The sequence below is a fragment of the Phyllobates terribilis genome, unplaced genomic scaffold (assembly GCF_046119375.1).
Source record: "Phyllobates terribilis strain yellow unplaced genomic scaffold, ASM4611937v1 Scaffold_4__5_contigs__length_816908805, whole genome shotgun sequence".
In the NCBI taxonomy this organism is placed as follows: Eukaryota; Metazoa; Chordata; class Amphibia; order Anura; family Dendrobatidae; genus Phyllobates; species Phyllobates terribilis.
The window spans coordinates 637278094-637289439 of NW_027362764.1; positions in this window are offsets into that span (position 1 = coordinate 637278094).

The window sequence follows — 11346 nt, forward strand, 5'->3', positions numbered from 1 at the left end:
CCACTACGTTCAACCCCTTACCTCATTACAACTGGGCGGAAACACAAGACAGTGACCCCGCCGTCCGACTAGTGAAGGAGATGCTGACTCGGCCAGATGCCCGCCTTGACCCAGACGCTCCGGAGGAGGCCAAGCAACTGTGGGCTGAGAAGAGTCGACTGTTCCTTTACAAGGGGAAGTTGTGCCGCAGAATGGTTAACTCCCGGACGCATGAACTGATCTGGCAAGTAGTGGTGCCAAGAAGAGACGCGGCTATGGTACTGGAGGCATACCACGACGGAGCTGGGCACTTCGGATGGAAGAAGCTGGAGTTCCTGCTGCGCGGGCGGTTCCACTGGGTAGGCATGAGAGGGACCATCGAGAGGTGGTGCAGAGACTGTGGCCCATGCAACCTAAGAAGGAAGGACCGTGCCAGCCAGAAGACTCCCCTGCAGTCCATCGTCACCAGGCAGCCGTTGGAACTGGTAGCCTTGGACCATGTAAAACTGACCCCCAGCAGAAGTGGCTACGTCTATGCGTTAACCATCGTGGATCACTACTCCCGGTTCTTGGTTGTAGTCCCCGTCAAGGACTTAACGGCTCAAACAGCAGCTAGAGCCTTCCAGCAGCACTTCTGCCGTCCACAGGGATACCCAGAGCAGGTGCTGACGGACCAAGGACCTGCCTTTGAAGCGGAAGTCTTCCAGGAGTTCTGCACTCTGTATGGCTGCCGGAAGATAAGAACAACACCCTATCATCCGCAAACCAATGGACTCTGCGAGAAGATGAACCAGGTGGTGATAGACCTTCTGAAAACATTGCCCCTGGAAGAACGCAGTCTGTGGCCTGAGAAACTGCCTGATCTGGTGGACCTATACAACCACATCCCTGTAGGTTCTACCAACTGTACCCCGGCTTACCTAATGAGAGCAAGACCTGGTAAGCTGCCTGTTGATCTGGATATGGGAGTCCTGACACCCGAGGACACTTCACCAGAAGCAGACTGGGACACAGAGAGGCAGCAGCAGTACCGGAAAGTACAGGAGAGTGTTGAGTGAAGTCTCTGTCAAGCAAGAGAAAGACAGGAGAAGACTTACAACCAGTATGCTCCCGCTGTTCCCCTGGTACCTGGAGAGCAGGTCTTGAAGAGGAAAAGACGGCTCCACAAGTTGGACGACCAGTGGGAGAAGGACCCGTACACTGTACTGCCCTCAAGCCATGAAAACCCGAAAGTCTGCACAATCAGTAAGGATGGAGGAGAAACCACAGCCATTGTCTCCCGAGATCACCTGAAGAAGTGTCCCGAGCAGCTACGAAACCCTGAAGAAGATCAAGAAAACCCTCGACCCGCAGAGAAAAGGGAATAGATGGTCAGTACTGTACTCGGAGACTTCCCTCGGTCTTGGACACAAGTAAATGGCGCTGTTGTGGTACCCGTCCTCACCTTCCTCCAGCCAGCATCCCAAGTGCCTACGGAAAAACAGGTAGAGCTGGAAGAGCAGCCGGTCCAGGAGGCAGGAGACCCCACACAAGCAGACCAGGAGAATCAACCCTCTGCTTACAGTGAGCCTGCCGTGCCCCTAGTGAGCCAAAGAGTCCGTAGACAGCTGCCCAGCTTACCTTTGACAGCTCCTACACCCTGTAGCTCAGGACCGGTCAGTAAGCTCCGTAGGTCTACTAGAACCACTAGAGGCCAGTTGCCCGTACGTTGGAGGATCTAAAGTGTTTAGACTGTTTTATTAATATTTACCTGTTTACTGTTGCTTGTAAATAATTATGTTTTTCCAGTTATTTTATAGGTATCTTTTGTGGATTTACTAGAACTTTATTGTATATATGTTTGGAGCGAAACCCAGGAACGGACTAAAGACTGTTAAAGACTCGGGGCAGGACAGACCCCTACCTGGTTACGGCTCCCTGTTCTTTGGTGAAATGGACACCCTTTTGCTTCAAAAATTGCACCCGGTTGCGGACACGCCTTGACCACTTTAACATGTTTTTCCTTATTGTATTGCTCCTGTTTATACCCTGTTATGTTTTCAAAAATATGTTTAGTCCCGGAGTACTAAATTTTACTAGGGGGGAATGTGGCACCCCAGGGTTCTGGTTACCACAGTAATAGCAATATTACGTCTGTGAGCAGGTGGGAGGTCTCCTGGTCAGGAATCCTAAGCATGCCACACCTCCTGCCCAGTCCTGGGAGGGGAAGAACTTCCCCTATATAAACGGGGGCTGAGGTGGGGTTAGAGAAGAACACAGACAGAGACAGAGACACAGTCTGGTCTGGTGTGGAGCAGTTGCAGGGAAAGTGACAACAGGAGCTCTGTGGGAGCAGTGATAAAAGGAGTCCGGGACTGGAAGCTGTAGAGCTCGTCCGAACTGGAGAGATCTCACCGGACACGGAGTCCGAGGCTGTGGGGACTGTTCCATACCCAGCAGCAGAAACCGACCGGCAGGGGATTTCAGGTCCTCTGGCCAAGAAACCCAAAGGCACGGTCACACGCAAGGGACCAGCACCGCCGTCGTGGAGCGGAGGCTACCAGAAGGCCCCGAGTCACCGGCCATACGGGTGAGCACCACACGGTACACTCAGGGACGTGGGCTACTTTTACCCGCTTCTAGCAAGGTAGCCAAGAAGAGTACAGTTAGTTGGGGAGGCCTATAATTCCGCCTGGCCAGGGGAGATCCTGTCTGCTCACGGACTGACCAGACCCCGACCGCTAGCCAGTACTCCCGGGAGGGTCTATCTTTGTCACCAGTAAAGACCCTGAACTACACCGCACCGTCTCTGAGTGGTTCCTGGTGCCTGCGTGCAATTCTACCATCCCCATCATCCACGTCCGCTGCCCTGAGGCCATACCCCTCCCGTTGGGGGTTATACTACCCACGCTGCACAACTGTACCACCGGCCTCAGCGGTCTGCCCTGCAGCGGCGGTTTCGTAACCGCATTCAACGGGTGGCGTAGTCGAACAATATCACATCTGCCACTAAAAACATCGCCACTTAGTTTGACACCCTGGGCACGGACCGGGTCACCGCCACGAGGACTACCACCCCCAACAGATCCGGCTCCGGGTATTCCCCAAACATGGCCCAGGGGGGCGTGTCACTAGCATATGCCATTATTTTTTGATCAAAGGAGCTCTGACCTCTGGGACACGCATTGATCCTAAAAATAAGGAGCTGCGGCACTAATTCAGTGTTGTAAGATCTTGAGTGTTTTTCCTGCACAGAATGGTGGTCAAGAGCACCAAGATACCAGAAAAACAGGGCATCCAGCCCCATTTACTTCACAAGAGCAGTGCTGTAGTTCCTCATCACAGCAGTTTGACATGAACGCTCCTGCGCAATACTATACTTAAAGGGACAGCAGCACTGAATCAGATCCCATAGGTCAGACAACCACTAAGCATATAGTGATTGCTTATCCTAAAAATAGGACATCCTATTAAATGAGTGACTCTAGCCCTTTAAATGAACGAAAATACATAAATATACATTTCAATCAAAGCATACCTCCACTTTAGACATAAAAGGTATTACAGTGGAGGAATCTGCGGTATAATCCTTTATCTATTAGAGTTTTTTGTTGATATCTGCAGCACGGACCGCCCAAGGTCTGTGCTTTGTGCTGCGCTAAGGCATGCAAATCCTGATCCTGCTGTTAGGCTACTGTTTTCAGTTCGGGAACGAGTGTCTTAGGATCTCACAGCTCTTGGTCCCACACTAAAAATGGTAGTTTGGAGCAAAGAGATGGATGCTGCATAGTTTAGAACAGCCTGCCCCACAGACCTTGGGTGGTCCATGCTGCAGGTAAGCTGCAAAAAACTGTAATAATGTAATTTAGAAAAATAATTAGACTTAAAAATCCTGCACTATAATAATAATTTTTATTTTGAAACTGACAGTCAGCTTTAAAGGGAATTTATCTGCAAGATTTTAAACCTCATACTATTTATATGTGCGTGTACCGCTTTCAAAGACAAGTCCAGCAATACCTTTATAGAGCCAGACCATCCCTCCATTCCTGAGAAATCAGTGTTTTAATTGTTATGCAAATGAGTCGGTAGATCTGAAGCCTCTGTCACTCCAGCTCTATTCCCCACTCAGCACCACCTCCTACTGTTTGAAGTCATACAGCACAGAGGCTATCATCAAGATTCAGATCTACAAGCTCATTTGCATAGCAATGAAAAAGCTAATTTCTTAGTAACAGAGGAACTGACTGGCCATGTAAATGTATTGCTGGACTTGTCTTAAGCTACATTCACATATAATTTGTTTGAGGGTTTGGAATCCTGCTGACAAATTCCCTTTAAAAATTTACCCTGTTGATATGATTGAGGCTTTCTCACTGAATTTTCAGCTTCAGTAAGGCTTTGTTCACATTTGCGCTGAGGCGTTAGTTAATAACTTTAAAATGATAGAAATTGAGGTAAAAGCTCTGAATGGAGTCTCAAATGCAGATGTGAATGTAGACTTACAAAACCTGGGAAATCATAAATAAAATGTTTATAATCTTCATTCAAATAAGTTTTCCACATGTTTATAAAAAAAAACATCAAATAGAAAAAAATAGTTAAAACACGCAGCAACTCCAGGCTAATAAAATAAGCAAATTATAAATGTACACATGCTCGTGGGCAAAACACTTGCTGTTAGGTACTAATCTATGCTAATGATTTCAGATTTATTTAGATTTTGCTGATCTAAACTATAGTTTACTAGGTTTATTAGCTATATCTGATCATGTGGCTATCTAATCATCCAATGACATGGTTGGAACACAATGAATAGATCCAATCATGTGATTTCATGATTACATATACACATGGCCAGATACATCTAATAGAGTGGCCTATTGTGGTATTGATGATGGGGCATGCTGGAGTCAAACGCTCATGATTCATTAAAAGGCACCCGCCTCAGGTATGTCTGAAAAGTAGCGTGCCCCTCGTCAAAAATCTTACTCCATTTGTGCACTGGAGTAATATTTCTGGTGTAAGGTATGGTCTTCACGAATTAGATGAGCTGTGGCGTCACGCCTGTGTTCTGCCCCCATCCCGCCCTGACTTCACGCATTTTGAAAATGCCAAAAATCTCAAAATTATTATGCAACAGTAAGTTGAGCAAAACTGTTGTGACTTATCTGGTGAAATCACTTTGATGAGTCAAGTCTTAATGCTTGTCCCATTTCACCTCTAATACTTTCCAAGATTTTTAGGGTGAGTTTGCCACATTCTTGGTTACTAACTTTTATTGGTTGAGTGATCTCTGCACAGTAATAGGGTAAATTCAAATATCCTCTCATCTTAATCTCATTACACGACAGGATCTCAATGTACACACATACAGACATGTCCAGTACAAATGAGCGGATCTTTTGAAATTTAAATTCATCGACTTCATTGAATTTTCCCCAAACATTTGATTTGCGGCCAATAAATTCATGCAGATTTCAATACTGGAAAGAGCAAAGAAAGAGAATCTCGCTGACCATAAATCCTTACACTTTACAGGAGAGAAAAAGGCAGGACCATGCTGACTATAAGAGCTTACACTCTACAGGAGAGAGAGGACCCTGCTGACCATAAGAGCTTTCACTCTACAGAAGAGAGAGAGGACCCTGCTGACCATAAGAGCTTTCACTCAACAGAAGAGAGAGACTTACCCAATAACTCTGGAGATGGAAAATGACTCTGCCATACAAACTGTGCTCCACTGGGAACCGCTGATCTGTGATGGCCCAGGTACTGACCACCACTGTACAAGGTATGATCCATGCGATGTCATAGCTGCAGGACATTATGGAGATGCCCGCACACTAATGCAAAATCACATTTGACTGCTCTCTAATGCTTCAGCAGTGTGGGAAATGTTGCCGGGCAAGGGATTTTTTTGTGAACCATGAATGAAATCTCAAAATGTTCAAATTTGCGTAAAACAATGGATTTCAGGAAATTCGACTTGAACTTGATCCTCCTGTATTGTTTCTGTCATCCCTAATGGATGTTCAGATAAAAAAACAGAAGGTGTTATGAAAAGTAGGATAGTTTGAATATTTAAGTAACTACTGATCTCCAGAGTTTATCATGCAGAACTTTTTATAAAGTTTACAGAGAATGAGTCGTAAAATAAAGAAATGGAGAATCGGCAAACGGGTATAAGCTAAAATAAGGAAAGTCCTGAGTCTAAACTTGCTCTTCCAGGAACCTTATAGTGTGCACTTATGCTGTCTTTCTGATACATACAACCATGATCACAAATAATTCTGATAGCAGAGATTTTATGCATTCGTATTAGGTGTACTTTATAAAGTAATCCCTGAGTATAACTCCTAAAGTCCTCAGATAAGTAAGTGAAAATAAATGTATATCTAAATTTTGATCATTTACTTACATACAGTATATTGTTCATATTGATTGGAACATAACTGAGACAAGAAACGTTAGTATTATCACAATCTAAGCTCACATAGACATAAATATTTTATTCTGCAGCTATTCCATAGCAAAGTCTGAGCAAGTCCCTTGTAGCTACTGCACTGAAAAAGAGATAGAGGCAGATGCAGGTGGTGGCAGCATAAAAGGGTGGGATATTACATATGATTGACAAAAAAGCCATTTCAAGATCTACGCAGATGAAGTAATTATCTACGAACACAAAGGACAGTAACTGCTAATAGTGTCAATGCTGCCAGTCACAACTCTCCAATACTACAGAACGTTGCTCTTCATGGAAGATATTACATGCAATTATTGCATCTTTTTCCATATGAGTATTGTCATAACTTGCTAAACCGATCAAGTCAGTTCTCTAGTCTACACCTTGCTTGGTTCAACTATTTCACAATTGTCCCTTTTAATGAGATGTCTATTTACAGCAGTATTTGAGTAAAAAATGTAATTAACTCACCGTAATTGCTGAAGGTAGGTTCTGTATTTGTCTAATATATGTCAATCAAGATTTTCCTGTTTATAAATAATTGGAATATTTTGACTTTTCACATCTGCCACACACCTAATATTAGTAACATAAGCAGCTGCAAAACCTCTTGGAAGGTTTTACCTATATTCATAACTAATATTCGCAAAGATTTTATTTTTCTTCTTCAAGAAAGTTAGGACATCCTATGTAAAGTTTTCTTTCCATACATTTGAACGTATTAATATATAATCTTCATTCATACACTTTATAAAGATAAATGTCAAAACACAAAGTTCCGTAGAAGCAGAAATCTGCCATCAGCAGAGAAGAAATGTGAATTTATTCACCCACGTTCATAAGACAACATTTTAGCACCTCACTAGCTTCAATGAGGAACTAAAATGTTACCTTGTGAATAAGAGTGATTAAACCCACATTTCTTTGTTTTCTTCATGTGTTGGAGTGAAGCTTCTTTGTATTTTGATAGTCTGGAGGCTGCAGAATCTGGCTTTTTGGAGTGTTGCACAGATTCTTGGTACTTTTCTATATCTGTTGGAATATGAATATAAAGATGATGTCAAAGAACAAAATGATGTTATAATAATGTATTGAAAATAGAAATTCACAAATATGACATTTTCTTCAGATTGTGTAGCGCTGGGGTCCTGGGTTCAAATCCCACCAAGGACAACATCTGTAAGGAGTTTGTATGTTCTCCCCATGTGTGCGTGGGTTTCCTCCGGGTTCTCTGGTTTCCTCCCACACTCCAAAGATACAATGATAGGGAATTTAGATTGTAAGCCCCGATGGGGACAGTGCCGATATTGTCTGTGAAGCGCTGTGGAATTAATGACGCTATCAGGACCCAGCCTATTTTGACCCTAAAGACCTTGGCATTTTTGTCAATTCTGACCAGTGTCCCTTTACGAAGTAAAAACTCTGGAACACTTCAACGGATCCTAGCGATTCTGAGACTGTTTTTTCGTGACATATTGGGCTTCATGTTAGTATTAAATTTAGGTCGATAATATTTGCGTTTATTTGTGAAAAAATCAAAAATATGGGAAAAAATTTGAAAATTTTGCAATTTTCAAATTTTGAATTTTTTTCCTACTAAACCAGAGAGTGATGTGACACAAAATAGTTAATAAATAACATTTCCCACATGTCTACTTTACATCAGCACAATTTTGGAAAAAAAAAAATGTTGGTAGGAAGTTTGAAGGGTTCAAAGTTCATCAGCAATTTATCTTTTTTTCCAGCAAAATTTACAAAACCATTTTTTTAGTTACCACATCACATTTGAAGTCCCTTTGAGGGGTCTTTATGACAGAAAACACCCAAAAGTGACACCATTCCAAAAACTGCACCCCTCAAGCTACTCAAAACTACATTCAAGAAGATTATTAACCCTTCAGGTGCATCACAGGAACTAAAGCCGCATGGAAGAAAAAAATGAACATTTTTATTTTTCTAACAAAAATTTTCTTTTAGCCTAAATTTTTTAATTTTCACATGGGTAACAGGATAAAATGCATCCTAAAATTTGTTGGTCAATTTCTCCTGAGTACACTGATACCTCATATGTGGTCATAAACCACTGTTTGGGCACACGGCAGGGCTCAGAAGGGAAGGAGCGCCATTTTACTTTTTGAATGGAAAATTAGCTCCAAAAGTCAAATTGCGCTCCTTCTCTTCTGAGCCCTGCCATGCGCCCAAACAGTGGCTTATGACCACATATGAGGTATCAGTGTACTCAGGAGAAATTGACCAACACATTTTAGGATGCATTTTATCCTGTTACCCATGTGAAAATTAAAAAATTTAGGCTAAAACAAAATTTTTGTGAAAAAAAAAGTACTTTTTTGTTTTCACAGATCATTTTGTGAAGCACCTGGGGGTTCCAAGTGCTCACTATGCATCTAGATAGGTGCCTTGGGGGGTCTAGTTTCCAAAATGGGGTCACTTGTGGGGGAGCTCCACTTTTTAGGCACATTAGGGGCTCTCCAAACGCAACATGGTGTCCGCTAACAATTTGAGCCGATTTTCCATTCAATTTGTTTGCGGACACCATGTCCCGTTTGGAGAACCGCTGTGTGCCCAAACATTGGAGCTCACCTACAAGTGACCCCATTTTGGAAACTAGACCCCCCAAGGCACCTATCTAGATGCATAGTGAGCACTTGGAACCCCCAGATCCTTCACAAATTAATCCGTAAAAATCAAAAAAGTGTTGTTTTTTTTCCACTTTTTCATTTTTATGAATCAATTTGTGAAGCACCTGGGGGTTCCAAGTGCTCACTATGCATCTAGATAGGTGCCTTGGGGGGTCTAGTTTCCAAAATGGGGTCACTTATGGGGGAGCTCCAATGTTTGGGCACACAGCGGCTCTCCAAAAGCAACATGGTGTCCGCTAACAAATTGTCGACTCAAATTGTTAGAAGACACCATGTTGCGTTTGGAGAGCCGCTGTGTGCCCAAACATTGGAGCTCCCCCACAAGTGACCCCATTTTGGAAACTAGACCCCCCAAGGCACCTATCTAGATGCATAGTGAGCACTTGGAACCCCCAGGTCCTTCACAAATTATTCCGTAAAAATAAAAAAGTGTTTTTTTTTCCACTTTTTCATTTTTATGAATCAATTTGTGAAGCACCTGGGGGTTCCAAGTGCTCACTATGCATCTAGATAGGTGCCTTTGGGAGTCTAGTTTCCAAAATGGGGTCACTTGTGGGGGAGCTCCAATGATTGGGCACACAGCGGCTCTCCAAATGCAACATGGTGTCCGCTAACAAATTGTCGGCTCAAATTGTTAGAAGACACCATGTTGCGTTTGGAGAGCCGCTGTGTGCCCAAACATTGGAGCTCCCCCACAAGTGACCCCATTTTGGAAACTAGACCCCCCAAGGCACCTATCTAGATGCATAGTGAGCACTTGGGACCCCCAGGTCCTTAGCAAATTAATCCGTAAAAATAAAAGTGTTTTTTTTTTCACTTTTTCATTTTTATCAATAAATTTGTGAAGCACCTGGGGGTTCCAAGTGCTCACTATGCATCTATATAGGTGCCTTGGGGGGTCTAGTTTCCAAAATGGGGTCACTTGTTGGGGAGCTCCAATGTTTGGGCACACAGGGACTCTCCAAACGCAAAGGGTTCCAATTTGTTAGCGGACACCATTGTGTAGTGCATGTCAGGTTGGTGTGCGGTGTGGTATATTGTAGTGCATACACCACACACACACACACACACACAATCTCATACACTACAACACACACACACCAACCTGACATAGCCTCCTCAGCTGAGTACGCCCTAGACTGGGATGAGCGGGACGGGCGGGACATTTTGTGTGCTTTGTGCGTGTGTAAAAAAAAAAAAAAAAAATCAAAACTTTATTATAGTGTGAGTGTACGTGTGTGTGCTTGGTGTAACCTTCTGCAGTCACGTGTGGGGGCGGTCAGGCGTAGGGGCCGGTCAGGCGTAGGGGCCGGTCAGGCGTAGGGGGCGGTCAGGAGTAGGGGGCGGTCAGGAGTAGGGGGCGGTCAGGCGTAGGGGGCGGTCAGGCGTAGGGGGCGGTCAGACGTAGGGGGCGGTCAGACGTATGGGGCGGTCAGACGTAGGAGGGGGCTGAGGAGATGGAGGAGCCAGAAGCAGCAGCAAGGGGGGTGATCACTGGGGCAGGAGCCGGCAGCAGCAAGGGGGGGTAGGAGGCCGGCAGCATCGGGGGGTGATTACTGGGGCAGAAAGGGGAGCAGGAGCTAGCAGGAGCAGGGGGCTGATTACTGGGTTTTCGGGGGGGGGGTGATCACTGGGAACAGGGGGGGTGAACACTGGGAACAGGGGGGGGTGAACACTGGGAACAGGGGGGGTGAACACTGGGGGAGGGGGTGATTATTGGGAGGTGGGGGTGATATCACTGGGACTGGGGGATGGTGGGTTTGATCACAGGAGCAGGGCATTTACACTGAGCCTGCTGCTGCTGTGATCACAGTCCACCGGCTGTCAGAAGGAGAGCAGCAGCCGGTGGATGAAGACGTGGGAGAGGGAGCAGAGGGAGCGGAAGTCGGGGTGCAGGTATGAAAGTGGAGGGGGGGTGGAGAGGGGGGCGGGGGGGGTCGCGGGGGGGTGGGGTGGAGGGGGGAGTGGCGGCAATACTTACCGCTGATCAGCGGTGGCGGCGGCAGACGCGATCCACAGGGTCCACAGCAGGGGGTCCGCAGCAGGGGGTCCGCAGCAGGGGGTCCACAGCAGGGGGTCCACAGCAGGGGGTCCGCAGCAGACGATCTAGGGTTGGGAAGGTGCTGGGAGGTTTCAGCCATCCCTCCATATCTGATTGGGGCTAGTATCCATGTGACGCTAGCCCCCCAATCAGATCTGGGGGGAGGGGGGGAACAGAGGTGACACTCCCCCCAGCCAATGGCTGATGCTGTAAGCATCAGG